Genomic DNA, 17,907 nt, shown 5'->3' on the forward strand with positions numbered 1-17,907 from the left:
TATTCTCTTATTTACCCCAAAATCCCTACAGTCTTTATCCCATTTACACCCTACCTTCTCCGTAAGACCTCATTTTCAAAAATTATTATTCCCATCTCTATTTTATACTATATATAACGCTATAGGATTTCTCATTCAGTTGCTAAAATACTTTTAAACAAGAATTTCCCAATGTTCGTAAATTTCTTTTCTCTCAGCGAGAATTCCCGAATAGCGAGATGAGATGCCAAACTGAAATTCAAAGTTCAATAATGCAACTGGCTTACTTAGGGATTCAGTTTCTTATTTAAGAATGCTCCTGGAGCTTTCCTTTTCTCTCTCTCTCTCTCCCTCTCTCCCTCTCTCCTGAAATTCGATTTTATATTCACGCCAGTCTCCATCGTATATCTATATGAACAGCTTGGTAAGCGTAGAGTGCGAATAAGTATTTTGCTAAAGATCCGTCATGACTGGTTTCAACGTCCTTTTCTGGTATTTTTATTCGTTCCTCCGTCTCTGTCGTCCTTCGGCTCTCTCTCCCACTCTAGCTTCCCGGAGGTTACGTAGGAAATGGTTGATACCAGTGATAACGTCCAACGCGCTGCGTGATCTTTGAAATGTATTTTCGTGAAAATGCTCCTCGTCCTTCATCCGTTTTACCTTGCTGGTAATTGAATTTCCTTTACCGAGAAACGCACTTCTCTGCTTTTAGTGCTTTCGATCCTGCTAACTCTCGACGCAGGACTTTCGACTAATCGAATAAGCGCGTCATTCCTATTGACGTAGGTCAGGACTGACGCGTCGTCGTCTAAGCAAGGTCAAGCCTTGTTACGTTATCGATCCTGTCTCATCCCCAGGATGAAGGACAGCGATCCACCATTTCAAAATTTAAATCTCAGACCCATCCTCGACCCAATTACTCACGAATCTCATCGACCAAAATACTGCAAAAATGTCCAATTTTTACAAGGAATAATTTAGCTAAATTTGCATCAGATTTTCCAGTCCGCGAACAAACTAAAGTGCCTTTAGGTTTTAACAACGAAACTCGCGTTCTGAAAAGGAGCAGTAAAGTTGTTTTGCTCGTTGTCTGAGAGAATGACTCGAGGAGAGGTTAAAGTTCTGTCCTGAGTGATGACTGAAGATACATACACAAGTGGCAGAATTTTGCAATGCGATGTAAAAACTATAGGATTTTCGGTGATTCCTGATTAGATTAGGATAAGATAATTAGGTAATAAGCTGGGCAAGTACCTATTCTATTTTACGATTTTCCTCACCCTCATCGATTGAACGACCACGCACACTCTCGCCCCGTGTAAGTTCAATTCAACATACGCGTGATATACCTTTCGGGGGACCCTAATAGCGTTAATTTCTATACTTTCGTTCGACTCCGATAAAGCTCGATCGATAAGCCCCGCGCTTCCATTGAAGCCGCAATAAACGCCCAGTTAAAAGCGTCCGATAAATCACCGCTATATTTTTAATGCTAATAAACGTCTCGAATTAGCATAACGAGGTAACTCCTATTAATTAGTTTACATACGGTGATTTACGAGCCTTTCGAACAAACTCGCTAAAAGTCATGCGATAAACTTGCCATCTCGATAAAAACGTGGGATAATTAATTGCTACCGTAAGAATTCGTTCAATCGAGACGCAGCACGAAGGACAAAAAATTACTTTTATATCGGTCTATTGTGTTTCAGGTAGAATTCGATGATATATTTAGCTGTGGTATATGGACGGATATTAATTGAAAGAAGGTTTGTAATAATTGTCGAATGTTTCAATTGCACTGAAATTCTCTAGTGGATTTTGCAATGTAGCAGGAAATGACGTTTGGGATTTAATTGCATTACGTTGATTGATTCGAATTAATATCGCAGTATTGGTTGGGCTGGCTGAGAGTTGGGTGCAGTTGTTTGAGGACAGGCTTATTACTGAAGTCGAATAGGAACAGGGTGAAATTGTATTATATATATATATATATATATAGAGAGAGAGAGAGAGAGAGAAGAAAGAGGGGGCAGAATGGTTTTGGTTTCATTGTAGACGCACGATTACCGACTGACAGATTCTCTAAAGCTCGATCTGTGGTGCTACGAGGTTTCGTCACGCGAAATTGACGTTAGGTCCACCGAGTAATCGATACTAGTAAACGTACATTCGCACACACAATGAAGGGAGCAAGTGTATTACTGCTAAACACAAATCCGTGCAAGCACCAACTCGTGCACAATGCATTTCTGTCTTATTGCTGCGATAAATTCACCAATAAACTTCTTACCCCCATTCACACACATACACATGCATCTCTCATTGAATTAGAATTATCCTCGATATTCCTATAACCCTACCATTTATACGAAGATTACAATGTAAATTTAAATCCCAAAATGGAGCATGCATCTCGATAAGTTTTTTATTTATTCGGCTGAATTTTTATTTCATATACGTTGTATCAAGGGGATGATTGTTTGTTTAGAATTGTAAAGTTTTAAGGATATTAGAGAAATCAAGACACAGGTGGGTACAAGAAATTTGGTATTTTTTATGAAATGGGAGGTCAAAGGTGAGAAGTAGGCTTGACGTATCCTAAGAAAACAGAGTCTGGTAAAATCAAAGAGTCCTTTGCTTCGAGTCCTCTGTCCCTTCCGCTTGGAAGAAAAATATGAGGCATTCGTCAGAGCCGGCATTGCAGATCCTAACAGATCTCAGACTATATTTCAGAAAGTCCTTCCATCGTCCATCGAAGCAGCTTAGGCATCTAGGTTAATTAAACCTATAAACCATCCTCCCCCTCACATTTCTAACAGGGTCAAACCTATTTTCGATTATCCCCCATTACCGTCTTTCCCCAAAATTTTTCCTGCCTTCCACCCTTCATCAATTTTTCCCCTGCAATTTATTTATCTATCCCATGCAGATAAACCTGTATAAGCTTTCACAATATTCGCTTGCTTTTCTCTCTCAATATTTTAATAAGCGATTACAGTAATTATCATGCGATCGCTGCGATTTTTTCCAATATTTTTGCATCAGTTTATGGTACATTTCAATGAATACGATATGACGTTGACAGTATATTTAATGAAATATTCTCGTTTTCGACTCGTTTATCCATTTAAACGGACTGACACGTGAAATTTTAATCGAGGCTGAAAAACTGGCTAGATTTCAATGAGGTTATAGGCTGGTTGGTCGAAGAGATTGATATTTGGAAGGAGTTAAATTTCCGCGGTGATATTGCAGGTAGTGCTGCATGGTTAAATCAATCAAAGCAGTCTAACGTGGTTATCAATTTTCGAGTAACCATCGGGGTATGTTCGTGAAGCTGTCGGAGACCAGTTAAACTATCCTAATGTTGGGTCAGCAAGCCTCGGGCTATAGTTCAGATTTACACCGGGGAATTAAATGCGCAAAACAATAGCCTCTTCAGCACGGTAAATTCGAGCCGGGGGCATTATCAGCGGAGGAAAAGCAAAATAAAGAATCAAAGCTAGACTCGCTACGAAAGCTTGCCGCAAAATTAATCGCATCAAGTAGCAATTAACGTTGCCATTAACCAAACTAAAACTCTCTTCCAGTGTATACCTCATCTACCAGCTGGAGTTTCGAGACGATTTGCCACGCCAATTATTATTCCTTTCTCCTCCACTACTCTCGATAATAAATCAAGAAAAGTACACCCCCTCAACCATATTACCATCTCCCATCTATATAGAACCACCAAATATTCATACGATCGAGGCAAATGCATCCCATTACTGACTCACGACGAAGCCTATAGTGCACCGACAATAATTTCTAATATAGTAACTAGAGTAAACTCGTAACCTCTTATTATTATCTCAGGGAAATCCTGGAGATTTAATTAACGTCTAATTAATTTTCAGGAGCAGAGAGGCGCGAATGAAATTAACACCAGGTTCTCGGAGTGACTCGAATGGCGAATGGCTAATGACAAGGGCGATACTGATGCGGGTCAAAATTATATGGCTGCATCGTTCGAAGAGTCAAAATTGATGCTACGAGGTTTAGCCAAAAGCGATGCGCGCTATATTCTGGATGGACGTGCACGCGAAAGCAAACCTATAACATTGATTTCCAAACGGCTAGCAGTTATACAGCCAGCTAGACAGTTCCGACCGATTCGCCACGAGAGCAACAACGAGCAGCCCTCAAATATTCAACGGGAATATACTGCAGTGTTTGCCAGAACCCTTTTAACCCTTTTTCCATCAACTCTTATACATATATAATATAGTACAGCTGTACGAATTATTCCTCGATAAGTATAGTTTGGCCAAATAACAGTTCGACGAGCCTATCTTTACGATTCTCATTTCGCAGAGCAAACAAGAAACGTTATTCCATGATATATTATACATAGGACACGATAATTTATTTTGATCTTGAAGCATGAGTTTTCGAGATACTTCGTCATAGACCATTTTCTTTCCGGATGTTTAATATTGAATTTCAAGATGCTGCAGAATATGTTGTGCGACGATAAGATTTTCTCGACGATTTCGTAACAATCTCGTCGAGATAAAGGATAAGAGGGAAATGTAGATATACAATGGTGTGTGTGTGTGTGTGTGTGTGTGTGAGAAAGAGAGAGAGAGAGAGAGAGAGAGAGAGAGAGAGAGAGAGAGAGTTTATCCAAAATGATGATAGCAGTGTGGCATCAATCAGGGTAGTAAGCCCAGCAAGTCTAACGCGCAAATCCTTGAAGGTATAGCGAGCATTAAAGTTGGTACAGGGAAAGTTCGTTTAAATTTACACTTGTACCTAAGTACTTAGCCAACAGGCTCGTAAGAAATTCACAGCACAATAACGAAGTCCACAGCAGTTTGCATCGTTCCTCCGGGACGTCTCTGAAATTCCACCCTCTACTTATAGTATATATATTCCATTTCAAACGAAACATTTACTACCGTCGCTCAAACTTTCACGTACGAATCATTGGATTAAAAGAGAATTTATAATGCATATTATATATATATATATACAAATTTCTTTTATAAAGGTTAAAATAAACGAGGGTGAAAAGCTACATAAAACGTTTACGAAATAATTTTGATAAAAGCACTTTTCCAAGCGACGTTGTTTCTAATCAGCAAGCGGCACTAAGTAAGAAATAATTCCCAAGTTAAATTTGCCTGTGCAGGAGAGAAGGGTGGCATTTACCGGAGGTAGAGCTTTCATTCTTGGAAAGGCAAGGCAGGAAAGCGCGTCGAACAAAGTAATTACGCGGAAGTCTTTGGATCTTTTTTTTCTTTTCTCTTTCGCTCCAACTATATAGAGAGGAGGGAGGACGAGAGAGAGAGAGAGAGAGAGAGAGAAAGTGAGAAGGGGGAGGATGAGGAAAGAAGAAACTGTTTTCCGGGTAGTAAACGAGCGGGATATGCCCCAATGGGGATGTAAAGAGGTAACCCCTACACCCTCCTCACCTGCCAGCAGCCCACAGATTCCTAACCCTCGCTCAAAGCTCCTGCCACCTGCTTAACCCCTGGCTCGCCTACGACACGTCAATATTCGTCGGCCACCCTCCAAAAAAGACCCTGGCGTCACACCCCCTCCACCCTCCCCCACGTGCACCCATCACTGTGCGCAAACTCTGTCTCCGCTCTATACGCTTCTAGAAATCGCTCAACCTTCTGCAACTCTGCGCGATTTTCCTACTAATATTCAAAATAATGTCATTACTATATATATATAGCTTTAATTCCGCTTTTCGACTAATACCTATATTCAACCCCTATTTCTCTACAAACAACTCGATCGCGTTTATTTCTACTGTAAATACTGATTTTATCCATATGTTATTATTTTGAATCGAACATCTGTGCTTCCCGTTCGTTTTACCTTTGGTAAATATTTTTGGCAATTATGAATGCTGAAGTAAGTTGGTATAAAGAAACTTTCGACAGGTGGTAGAATGAAAAGTAATGGAGAGCTTTCCGCGAAGACTTATCCGAAGGAAAAGGAATATAAAGGACAGCAGTTCTTCTGTGATTGGTGGTTTCGAAATCGCATTTCGCGCCAGATTGGAGTCGCTTATCGGTAAGTTTATCTTCGCCTTGCTTGGTCACCAATCGAGATATATATCCTCGACAGCTGACTTCCCAAATACAGAGGCTCCTATAAACTTCCGAGCGTATATTGAAAATATCCAATATATCGGCTCGCTAGTGAATTCTTCGTGAAGCATATCGCAATAAAAATGTTTTATACCTCGACGAAGATTTGAAATATTTGAGATTTTATATTCAACTCGCGAAACATAATTGCCCGACCAACTGCAGACTATCTAGATGGAGATCGTCACGATCAAAAGACTTCTGAATTTATTGTCTGCGCCATTTTTTAGTGAATTTATATTGGCAACGCTTAATTGCAACGAGAAAAACTTTTTCTTTTATTTCCGATTTTTGGAAAATTTTAAATTGGCAAATTTTTCATCGCAGTTTTTTGTTCCCTCCTACTTTTTGATATAATTAGTCGGTAATTTGTGAAGTACAAAGGCAGCGGGAATTGCGGAAATATACATGCATGGGTGACCTGCCATTCTTGTCTAATTTAATTTGATTTTAACGTTTGAATTTTGCTCGTTGGTTGAAATTATTCGAGTCGACGTTATCACGAAAAGTTTTGATGATACTGTTAACTGCTTGACTATCTTGGCTTTTCATAGAGGGTAAGCATAATCGACGATGTTCCGGAAATTTAACGTTTCATTAGGCTGCTTCGTTAACTCACTGGTCTTTCCTCTCGTAAGTAAAACTTGTATAGTGTGTGTGTGTGTGTACACCGAGATAATAACTTTAGGGTCATCAAAACCTCTCCTGAATTATATGAATAAAATTATAGTTGGTAATCAGCTTAAAATTTGCCGCTTTTTACCGTATCCGTGGAAGATTATGAAACGTAAATCGTGTTTTCACCGAATTAACAAATAGCTTATTTATATATACGATTAAATATTTAACAATCGAACGGCAAGCACGCGGACATTTTGCATTCATACATCTCTGTACCAATGAAGATTTAATTTGATTATACTTATAACGTTGCGCGATAAACTATAACTGAATTACGGTGGGGAGACTATACCAACATTTCCGCTGGGAATAAAATGGAAGAGCTTTCTGTACAATTAATTAATAACAGTTTCAATACTAACAACTAATTATCAAGTCTTATAACTTTCAAATTCAAACTTGTCAAAGTAACTATTTTAACTTCTCTTGAACGAAATATCTCTATGCTGCATAGAATGCTATGCTATATAACCGCAAATTTAACGTGACGTTAAAGCAGAAATTTGATTGAAACCTGGATTGATTAAAAATGCATACAATGTAAGGAACGAACAAAGAAAGAATTTCTTTATGGAGTTAATAGAGTGTAATGTGAAATTTATCAATGCAGAAAAAACTGTAACATTGATTATCGATTAGTAATAATTACCAAATGTAAAATACAAAAAAGGTTTTTATAATAAATTTATGTGTACGCAAATGGAGGCAATTAGCACAATATTTGCCGAGCGAATAATTCTTACTCGGTTTCGACAATCGCTTTAGTTTTGCGCAGTTGGAGCAACAAATGAGGCAAAATATTTATCATCAAGTTTGCCATTCTCGCCAGGTGGAAGAAGTTAGCAGGGAATATTTTGCGTTAAGGTGGAAGTTGATGTTGGAAATTAGCTAACACCGCGTTAGCAGAACGTGCAGGCGTTAATTCACCAGGTATTCTTCGTCGGAATAGCTCGGCAAGTTTCGTGAAAATTTTTGTTCCGGAAAATCCAAGAAAACCGGGTACATTCCTCAAAACGGACAAATTTACACTATAAATTCACAAGGCTATTATTTCTCCTCGTCAATCTCCGTCGCATATCAGTCTTTGGGAAAAATAAAATTGTGCAGTCGCGAGGCTGCATTCGTATAAATTCCCAAAGTTCAAACGTGCGGGAGAAAAGCATATATATAAGGGAGAGCGCGTAGAATCTGGCGTGTAAAAAACTTTTTACTATCTGGAAATACGAAGGATGAAGTCGTGAACGAATAATTATGGGTTAAAGAGCGTCAGTTTATTGTTTGCTCGTTGGACGTCGGAGTTTCTTTTTATGCGTTGCGTGGGAGATTTGATTATGGCTCGACGAATGGTCCGTAAAATTGCTGGCTGACGAGTAAGAGCTAGGGCGAACGTGAGATTTTCCCGGAGAATAATCACGCGGACAGATTTCATCAGGCTCGTCAGTCGGCCGTTAATATATATATATATTGAAAAAAAAAAGTCGGCTGGTGCCAGTTTCTGGCCGTGCAGTTTGCATCACAACAGGTGGCCTAGATTCACGTGCAGCACTGTGATGTGGGCTGCGCGAACCTGCGCCTAGATCTACCCTCCGAGACTCCGAGCCAACCCCCTCTCGCATTGGCCCGCCTGGCCACGTCACTCGACACCCCCGAGAGAGCCTTCCCAGAACCGTCAACCGTAGCTTTCTACTTCCGGTTCTCCCTCAGTCGGTTTCCGGCCACCGAAAACGACACGAGAAACAAATCCAGCCACGTTAAAACGATTCTATCGATCAAACCAAAAATCATCTCTCATTAATTCTCCACTTTACCCTTACACTCACACTCGCTTATCGCAGCAAATTTAACATTTTCCCCATTCGACACCCGGCCCGATAACACGTGCATCGTTTTACTTGGCTAATTCACTCGAAAGTATCTTCCATCCTTTTTCTTTCTTTATTCTTTGAAGATTTGTATCGTCGTCGAAAAAGTGCAGCTTTAACGAGAAACCATCCAGAGTGGAAAGTTTTTCTCGACAGCTATTTTAATCGAACCATCTTGCCGTCTCGTGGGATTCGCTTAAAAATTGTGTCAGTTTCACGTGGCGAGATTTCGAATTCTCGCTAGTTGGCGGTAAAACGTCACGTGGCGAATGTGACGAAGAAACGTCATCGCATGGCTGCTCCAAGGTGAGTGAGTTCACGGCCGCACACAAGCCGCCACTCGTCAAAGACTTTTTTCCACGTTTTACGAGCGCTGCCAGACGCGACCGACGGATTTTGCTGCTTCTCCTGGCTTCCCAAATATTTTTCTCCCTCTCTCTCTCTCTCTCTCTCTCAGTCTAGCCACTCGCTGCAGACGCTGCAGTCTCGCCTCGTTTCCATCTCTCCAGGACTGGCTCGACCCTTCGCATCTCAAACCACAGACTCTCTCCGATCCCATATTATTCTCTTAAATCGTCCAATGATCCACCACCACCGCTGATCCTCCATCGACAAAAAGATTTTTCAAACTTCTCAGCTTCCTTCGCAGAAATCCACCCTCTCCCCAGCGTTAAGCGTATTTCTCAAACCAGGGAAGTCTACAAAATTGCTCGAAAAATTAGAAATCGATCAACTTGGTGTAAAACAATTTGTTACTTGGTATATATACACGGAAAGAAATGTAGACTATTATTAATAAAATAAGAGATTCGTTTTTGATAATAAATAAATATCTGATTGCAAATAATAAATATTGATTAAACGATTAAGATGAAATTAAGAGGTTAATTATTAAATTTTACAAATTTCAATAATTACAAAAATTAATTAGCTAATAACATTATCAATGATTCTGCTCGTGTAGAAACACGGATTCAAGACCAAGCAGATTGATTTTTTCATGCAATAAGCTCTCTGCGCGAAATAACGAAAAGTCTGTCAGATCGATCGAAACTCATAAATATTCAAGAGGCAATTCGGTGGGATATTCCAGATAGATAGCGGATCCAGATTTGTCTTCATGGATCGTTCCGTGAACATCGAAAATCGCTGAATATCGAAGAATACGAGTTATAGTTTTTCACAGCTTTCGAGTCGAGTTAAATTACAACGCTGAAGTCTGGAGCATATACTCAGTAAAAAAAGAGTACGGTATCTTTTCCCAATTTGTAACTCGAAGGGAAAGACTGTGAAGACTTTCCTGACAAGACGTCGATCGTTCCGGCTAATTTGCGGTGGCCCAGAAAGCCCTTACTGTCAGCCAAAGTTGACTGATGTTGAGAGACTATGAGGGGTTGCGTTGAAATATCCAGCAGAGTTCAAAGTTAATTCACACATGTATTACAATTACACATTTACCTCATTGACCATAAATCACGAAATTTCGGAAGTTTAATGGAATTCTCGTGATTTCCACTGTCTAATTTCGCTCGAAGCTCATTTATTTATGAACAAATCAACCGACTTCTTTCTCCCTCTCTCTCTCTCACCCTTGCACGATCAATAGCAACTCGATTATGAACTAGAGCAGTAAAATCAAGCAGCATCAAAAGGCTACTGGTATTTATGCTACGACCGGGAGCCAGAGCCAGCATAATTTATAGTCCAATCAGTAGCTAGCTGTGCCTACATTGAAGCTGGTTTACACGGGCGAGGATGTAACTTGTATGACATCGCTGCTTAATTATTAGAGGCGAGGCTGTCCATACGTGCGAGTAGTTGGCAGAGAAAATACTGCAAAACTATAGAGTGAAGGTGATAGTGAGAAAGCGAAGGGAATTTCAGGGAAGATTTTTCAAGTGAAAACTCTGAAGGAAAATTAAAGAGATTGTATAGAGGAGGGGGTGGTAGGGGGATGGGTTTTGGGAGGGGGGAGGAGTTTAGTGAAGGATTCCATAGGAAGCATTAGCCTTCTGGAGTGTATCGTTCGGCTGGATGCATCAGTGATTCACCGGCACTTCCGTTAACTGCACACCGAGCTCGAACTTGTAAACACACAGTGAACGAGCGCACGCTCGAAATAAGCTCTACATATTAATAGCCCGTCCAGAATTGCATCTGTGGGAGCCAGGCAAGACGGCCATACTATAAAGAAAGAGGGGGTGCATCAAAATGTGATCCGAGGTACGAACCACTCGTTTCCCGCCTCGATTATTATATAAAACCCAAGAAATTATACAAAGAGTCTTTTCAATAGCACGTTTCATCCGTGAAACGTTAATTACTCAGCAAAAACGAAAGAACGAAGCTGAAAGAGAATGAAAATCTTAATTCTTATAAATTTTCTTTGAGCTTTCAAAGTTTTTCGTGCCGAGATAGGGACGAATGTATAAAACTTTGTTTACGCTGGATATCGCGTTGATCTCCGTTGGTTATATCCGAAACTCGTGGTTAAAGAGGAACTTGGAATTAATGGAGGACGCTAAAAGTTCTTTGATATAATCGAAGCAGCTTCTTATTGAAGTTGAATGAAAGTTTAAACCGGTGGTTTTAATAAACGAACCGATGAATCGAGTAACTTGTTGGAAAGCTCGAGAAATTAATACTCTTCCCGATGGAAAAATCCATGTGAAAATTTTCCCTCTTTCGGGAAGTTTCGTATGACGAGAGGAAATTTGGATGTAAGTTGGGTATACAGGGGCTGATTTTAATGGGACGTCGAGGTATATATCGTACAGGATTGCATAAAAGATAGAATGCTGCTTTACTCGCGTGAGCATGAAATTAACAGGTGTATAGTTCACGGATGAGCAAGTGTCCTGCTAAAAGTACTTTGGAACTTTGAGAAGGCTAGATCTCCTCGGTTCGCCAACTTTAGGTTGGATCATCTTATCCATTAGATTACTTAGGCCATGTTGTAGAATCTAATGGCACTTGGATAGCTTCAGCAGACTCGCTTGGTTTGCTGGAAACGCTAATTCAACTTGACTCGTGTTCCCTGATTAACGAGAATCGCTCATTAATTCTTTCCTACCAAGAGCTTATCAAAAAATCTTACCTTAATTGCAATATTCAAACGCTTCCTCTTTAATTTCATAATAGATTCCTCTCTAATAATATAATCAATCATTAGGGTTATTTTCGATGTTCTAGAGTAATAACGGCAATTAAAATTCATGGAACCTAAATTAGCAGGAAAATTGTCGCCAACGTTGGTTTTAGAGACGAAAAATTGAATTCATCAATGATTCCAATGGCTTCCAATTCGGTCCGACGCGCTTGCGATGATTAGTCAGAATCGCTCGTTAATTCTGTCCTGCCAAAAGATTATCGATAAATTTGTCATCGTTATTTTAATTTAACGCATGCAATAATCAAACGCTACTTTGGTAAATATATATATATATAGTTTTCTTGGCCAACGCGAATTATTCGTTTATAGTTTTCTATACAATTTACAAAAAGAGCTTTGCTTTAATTATGCAATTTCCAAACGCCTCCCCTCTAAATGTACACACCCCTTAAAAAATAACGAGCCTCGCTGGTATTTTCGTCAGAATAAAATTGTCAAGTTATAAATTATAATTTCATGGGACACAAATTAGAGGGAAAAACGTGGCGTCGGTGTTGGAGGTGAAAAATTGAAATCAGCAATGGTTCGAACAGCCAGCTCGAGTTTATTTCGTTGCGTAATTCTCGGCCGGCAGCCGTGGAGAGAAAGTTGCTCTTACGAGAAACCCAGCGCGCACCCACACAAACACGCACGCTCTGGAAAATAAGATACGCGAGTAGCGAGCCAGAGCCGAGAATTCTGTAATCGGCGCTCTTTTTGCCACGCAAACCCACTGTGCAAACACCGAATCGTCGAAAATTCTCAAATCCATTTCTGCTTTAAATATTCTCACGAATTTTTTCATCGGTCCGAGCCAAAAATCAAAGGGGAAAAATTTCCGAGGAGTTTGATTTCGTTGGCGATGCAACGAGAGAGACGAAATGGTGGAATAAATCAGTGGTGTTTCGGTTGTGCAGCGTGTAAAGAGTACAATATATACTCTGCATAGGAGGAGGGAGGGGGGGGGGGGGGGAAGGGGTGCGAGCACACGGAAACGCAGCGGCGCGGAATGGAAGACGTCGCTGTGCGTTGCTGAAAGAGGCTCTTTCACTGTACTCTCGAAACACGGCGAAAAGATTTCATCCGCGAAATTTACGAGCCTCGCAACGCTCGCTGACCGCGTAGAACTGGGCAGGCCAGCCTAGCTCTGACGTAACACCAGAACTTACCCAAGAAAACTGCAGTATATATGCTGCACCATCGGTGCGATCAATCAAATCTCCCTGATTCGTTCTGGCGCATCATCCCATTTTCCACGAATACAAACGAAAATACTAAAAACTTTCCCGTGACTCTAACTCTCTCGCATTTCCCATTTTCCCCAATTTTCTTGGAAAATTTTCCCATCAGGGCTTAATTCCCACGGACGCAATCAAACATTCCGAAAAGTTTATAATATTTCATCCCTTTTTTCCAATTTTCCGAGGACCCACTTTCCCATGACTGACTTTCGGCATAATTTCCCTGCACACTCTAAAAATACAAAAAAGTTTCTCTTAATGGTAATTCTCTTGAGATTTTTATAACCTTCGCTTCTCTGATTTTTCTAAATTGTCCCGAGAGAATTTTTCCAGGACCGAGAGCAGACGTTTAATTTTACATCGATAATCGAGTTCCTCTGAAAACTGTTACCCAGCTGCCAGTTTGATTGGTCCAATAATTACACGAGCTAAAATTATTCTTAGCGATATTATAGCCACGTGCTATGTGCTATCCGAGACTCGCGCGGTGGTGAATCGAACGTTTCACTCGGTCCATTATCTAAATCGTCAGGAGGTAGAAAAAAATTGACTGTTTTTTCTTGGGTGAAAGTAGGCATTTTTTAGAGAGCGTTTTTCGATGCTTGCTCCAAGAGACAAAGGCCGCATTTTCTGGTTATAACGACGACCACGCTGCACTATCCAACGCGATACGGATGATAATTAGACCTACGGTAGCGCAGCGGAAAATTCCTTTTCCGTGAAAACTCTATCGTTAGAGCTCCCTTTGATCTGCCAACGTTTCTTTACAAAATCGCCAGCCTCCTTCTTCCTTCTTTTACACATTTTTTTCTCTCTCCTCGTTTCGCCCATTAAGCGTAATTTTAATTGAGACCCCATCGACCTTCGAACGTCGGAAAGTTATCTAATTAACGTCACGGAAAAGTGTTGGATTCTGCTTGAAAAGTGACGCAAGGAAAATGAAGCTGTATAATTGCGAAACAGCGTTAAAGTTTATTGTACGATTGGCGCGGAAACTGCGTAATTGGAGTTTCCAAACGCACCAAGTACAGGTGCATTAGGATCGTGGAGAAATAATGGTGATTTTACGTATCTACATATGTACTAGCGAAATTGCGATATTGAGAAATCGACCGAGAGGAGCTAGCGAAAGCCGATGCTCGATTGAGATTGGCCCGTTTCGGAGCTAATTATCACTGATAAGCCCTGCAGAATTGCATTATCCGAGGATTTCATTAAAAATAAACGCTTCGTGAAACGATGAGACTCCCTCCCCCACAAAGCGTAAGTATTCGAGGCTTTAATACGGCGATTCGAGTAAAGGTGAAAAATTACGTAATACTGATGGCTAATTTCGGCCTCTTGATGATTCTCGCGCAATTAAATCTGCTTCTGCAGAATCCGCTTTTATTTCGTCGAGCGTAAAATTATAGCGTCTTTCGAGGTTAAACAATTTTTGCGAATACATATGCTCGACTGATTGGAGCAACGCGTGAAAATGACACTTTCCCAGGCTGCTGCCGCGCCGAATGCCGATGTGGCTGTGGTAGCGGGGGGGGGGGGGGGGGGGGGGTCTCCTGAAAACGGTCACGTGACCCCTAATGAGATTTCGCGCACAGAACTCTCGTGAGAAAGTTGCTCGCACTAATCAACCACCGGACCATTCTTCGAGGGCCCGCCCGACAATTTCTACGGATGTATACAGTGATATGTATTAGTGTTTTCCGGATGATTGGTTTCTAAACCCAATATCAATGGAGCTGGGTCTTAGGATTGATTAAACTCGCAAAATTCATGATCGATTATCTCCCGTTGATTAATGCGAAACTGGACGCCATATATTTCGTATAAAAATGATTAATGCGCTCGAAGAGCCGAAGGATATTTTCAATTGTTCATTATCAACTCGACAAGTTTCGCACGGTACATATATGAAATGTTTGCAAATTATAAAGTTCAGTGGACATCAAAACTATCCGCGATGGCAAACGTTTTCATGATTTATGATCGTACCTGGAAAAGAAAGTTTTCGCAATAAAAACGACTAGCTTTTACGGGGCTACCCTGTAACGTGCGCGTTCGTATTAGTATATAGAGGTTTTTCCATTCTTCCACTGTACGAAGAAAATGGCTAATACAGAGCTTTCTCGTCTGTATTGTCGTTGCTCACCATAAACTTTGTCACGTAACGCCAAAATCCATTGTTTCCCTCCTGGCAATCTCACGCTGAGATATAACACATTTATACGCGTGGCTCAGCCTCCAATTCGTGAAAGTTTTCAATCGTTGACATGAGACCTGAGAGGTACATATAAGTTTGATTTGGTAATAGGTGAAAATCAAAGTCGAACGTCGAGTGTATACCGTTCTGTGTCTCGCACTTTATTACAGCCATCTGCTTTCTTCGATACGAATTTTGCTACCAGCAAGAAAATACGGTTAAACTAGGGTAATATTTTTTTGGGGGTAAATTCCATTTTATAATGGAAAGAAAATGTCAGTCAAAATCCAAATATACAAATACGATTCTTCCTTACCGATCCAGGCTTGCTGAATATAAATTTCGATCAACTCGAACACTCTCCTAAAAAAATACTAAATAACGGTTCTCGAAAGTTTAACGAGGACAATATTTTTTGAGGATTAAATTGCGAAAGACTCGAGTGGGAAGAAAATCGATTAGGGGTATAAACGAGTGAGTATATAAGGTAAGGAGGAATGGTGGAAAATGCGAATTGATGATTTTTCCTCGAGCATTTTCGTGCTGTTAAATCTGGAGTTTCGTCGCAAATCATTCCTAGTCTTGCTGCGAAATTATTCCAGGTTCTTTTCGTCGAGCGCAGCTCCCAACTCTCCCCGGTCGATGAATCTGGGTTATTCTCAAGGCTCCTACAATTTCCTATACGTACGCGAATGAACGACTCGAAGAGAGCCACCACCTTATCTCGTAGTTCACGCGGGCCGATGAGTGATTTGATTTTCAAATGGGAGAAATTGGCCAGAGACCAGATTTCCTCGAGGAGCTTTGCAATCTCATTGGCGTCCACTGGATAAACGAAATTATATCTCGAAGGGAAATATGAAATAATGAAAGTTTCACGCGGAGGGAATTATAAATAGAATTAATTAGGAAAAAGTTTGAGATTTTTAAAGCGAGCTATAAGTGGAGTATCGAAACGAGGCACGTGGAGTAATGAAATTATAACTGTTAAGTAGTGTATAATTACTCTGTCATATTGACCCGTAAATAGCTGCTGCTGTTTTTTAACCGAATTCGTCTACATAGCGGAGTTTCGAGGGAAGGAGCCAGGTAGCTGAGTGAGTTTGAAGCAATCATGAGACTCGACGCGTGCTTCGTGGTATCCGAGGAATCCTTGCCGAGTCCCAGTGACGTCATCAGCTACCAAGCTCATCAGAGATTCCTCATCTCCGGTTTTCTCACACCCCCGCACATGCCCCTCGTGACCCGCCGCGCGTTCACCACCCGCCAATTTTCCTTCGTCGTTTCACCCCCTCCCCCCCCCCCCCCCCCCCGCCTCCCCTGATACAGATAAAACCACAAGGAAACCGAAGCGATTCTGCACTCTCGGCACCCAAGTTTCATTGTAATAACGCGCCACGAGAAGAACAGACGTTTTTAATAAATAATTATCAAATTTTTCTCATTTTCACCGAGGGACGCGGAAAATTTCCGAGAAATTTCCAGCAATTTTCGTCTCGAGCGTCGCGTTAAAGTTTGCTAATAAACATTTGCCAGGCTCTGATTAATCCGGCTTCGAATTATAACGAAGCAGTGTTTTAATAACAAACGGTCGACGAGCTCTCGAGTTATGCTTTCGAGAGGCACGAGGAAGTTTGAATTAATAAAGCAAAGCTCGCGACGATGCTTTGCCAGCACTCGTATTTATAGATTGGCCCCCGAGTTGCTAGCTCGACTGGTCGTCTTCTATTACAGCTCTTCCGCGTTGTTCCGATATGTCGATCCCAGCTGCTCTCTCTCTCTCTCTCTCTCTCTCTCGATTCAGCTCATTCGATCCTCTATCTGTCTTTAATATGTTTCATCGATGACTACTAGGTCGTTCTAATTGACCCGAGTTACGATGCTCTTGACGATAAAAATAATCCATTGGAAGACATTTTCTGAACTTTCTACACAAAATTACAAGAAATAAATAAAATTATTTCTCGAGTTTCCTCCAGATTTTACAAAGCTGTGTTTTTTATAAGGATTAGAAATGTATTAATTGGCAATAATCGTAAGTGTATAGTAAATTAACAAGAGTGGCTGAATGGCCGAGTTTTTCCGAGCTGGCTAACATATTCCATTCGTCCAGTGAGTGATGTGCATCACTGTTCTATGAGCCGACTTACACGGTCCAATGCCACCTTGCGACTCGCTGATCACTGCTCGCAAGCTCATAGCAGTTCCATACTTCTTCGTCCACTCGACCCTCCTGCTATATTATCTCCCAAACGACCACCGGTAAACGAAACTACGACTCGTGTTGCATGGAAAAAATAAGTGGAAAATTAATATTGCTGAAATAAATGGATGTTTTGCCGTGTTGCTAATAATTGACGAGCAAGGTTGGGATGTAGGCGACAATGTATTATGGCAGTGAAACGTGTTTCTATCCGGTTGCTATTGCACAATTATTCCCCAAACGACTATTTCCATTCGTTGTAAATAAAACGTCCATTCGTTTCGCATGGAAAATTTCTGGAAAATTGCAAATCTAGGGTTAAACATTTTCTGAAATTAATGAATCGGTCAAAGTTTTGTTACATCGGTAATAATTGGCGAGCAAGGCTGGGATGTAAGTGACTACGTATTGTGGAAGTGAAACGGCTTTCTGTCCAGT

This window comes from Prorops nasuta, unplaced genomic scaffold (genome assembly GCF_024137725.1).
Source record: "Prorops nasuta isolate Cenicafe-Biocafe unplaced genomic scaffold, Cenicafe_Pnas_1.2 PNAS00027, whole genome shotgun sequence".
NCBI classification, from domain to species: Eukaryota; Metazoa; Arthropoda; class Insecta; order Hymenoptera; family Bethylidae; genus Prorops; species Prorops nasuta.